We start from the raw sequence: 1,917 nt of genomic DNA, 5'->3' as shown, positions 1-1,917 counted from the left end.
TGGGCATGGGGATGCATGTTGCTCCCGCTGGCCCCCAACGGGACCTACCTGCAATCACCCTGGAACTCTGGCTGGGCATGGGGATGCAGGTTGCTCCCGCTGCCCCCCCACCGGGACCTACCACCAATCACCCTGGAACTCTGGCTGGGCATGGGGATGTAGGTTTCTCCCGCTGCCCCCCCACCGGTACCTACCACCAATCACCCTGGAACTCTGGCTGGGCATGGGGATGCAGGTTGCTCCCGCTGCCCCCCCACCGGGACCTACCACCAATCACCCTGGAACTCTGGCTGGGCATGGGGATGCAGGTTGCTCCCGCTGCCCCCCCACCGGGACCTACCACCAATCACCCTGGAACTCTAGCTGGGCATGGGGATGCAGGTTGCTCCCGCTGCCCCCCCACCGGGTCCTTCCAGCAATCACCCTGGAACTCTGGCTGGGCATGGGGATGTAGGTTTCTCCCGCTGCCCCCCCACCGGGACCTACCACCAATCACCCTGGAACTCTGGCTGGGCATGGGGATGTAGGTTTCTCCCGCTGCCCCCCCCCACCGGTACCTACCACCAATCACCCTGGAACTCTGGCTGGGCATGAGGATGCATGTTGCTCCCGCTGGCCCCCAACGGGACCTACCTGCAATCACCCTGGAACTCTGGCTGGGCATGGGGATGCAGGTTGCTCCCGCTGCCCCCCCCCACCGGGACCTACCACCAATCACCCTGGAACTCTAGCTGGGCATGGGGATGCAGGTTGCTCCCGCTGCCCCCCCACCGGGTCCTTCCAGCAATCACCCTGGAACTCTGGCTGGGCATGGGGATGTAGGTTTCTCCCGCTGCCCCCCCACCGGGACCTACCACCAATCACCCTGGAACTCTGGCTGGGCATGAGGATGCAGGTTGCTCCCGCTGCCCCCCACCGGGACCTACCACCAATCACCCTGGAACTCTGGCTGGGCATGGGGATGTAGGTTTCTCCCGCTGCCCCCCCCACCGGTACCTACCACCAATCACCCTGGAACTCTGGCTGGGCATGGGGATGCAGGTTGCTCCCGCTGCCCCCCCACCGGGACCTACCACCAATCACCCTGGAACTCTAGCTGGGCATGGGGATGCAGGTTGCTCCCGCTGCCCCCCCCACCGGGTCCTTCCAGCAATCACCCTGGAACTCTGGCTGGGCATGGGGATGTAGGTTTCTCCCGCTGCCCCCCCACCGGGACCTACCACCAATCACCCTGGAACTCTGGCTGGGCATGGGGATGTAGGTTTCTCCCGCTGCCCCCCCCACCGGTACCTACCACCAATCACCCTGGAACTCTAGCTGGGCATGGGGATGCAGGTTGCTCCCGCTGCCCCCCCACCGGGTCCTTCCAGCAATCACCCTGGAACTCTGGCTGGGCATGGGGATGTAGGTTTCTCCCGCTGCCCCCCCACCGGGACCTACCACCAATCACCCTGGAACTCTGGCTGGGCATGAGGATGCAGGTTGCTCCCGCTGCCCCCCACCGGGACCTACCACCAATCACCCTGGAACTCTGGCTGGGCATGGGGATGCAGGTTGCTCCCGCTGCCCCCCCACCGGGACCTACCACCAATCACCCTGGAACTCTGGCTGGGCATGGGGATGTAGGTTTCTCCCGCTGCCCCCCCACCGGTACCTACCACCAATCACCCTGGAACTCTGGCTGGGCATGGGGATGCAGGTTGCTCCCGCTGCCCCCCCACCGGGACCTACCACCAATCACCCTGGAACTCTAGCTGGGCATGGGGATGCAGGTTGCTCCCGCTGCCCCCCCACCGGGTCCTTCCAGCAATCACCCTGGAACTCTGGCTGGGCATGGGGATGTAGGTTTCTCCCGCTGCCCCCCCACCGGGACCTACCACCAATCACCCTGGAACTCTGGCTGGGCATGGGGATGTA

Source organism: Rhinoderma darwinii, chromosome 3 (genome assembly GCF_050947455.1).
Source record: "Rhinoderma darwinii isolate aRhiDar2 chromosome 3, aRhiDar2.hap1, whole genome shotgun sequence".
NCBI lineage: Eukaryota > Metazoa > Chordata > Amphibia > Anura > Rhinodermatidae > Rhinoderma > Rhinoderma darwinii.
This window is presented reverse-complemented; position numbering follows the sequence as displayed.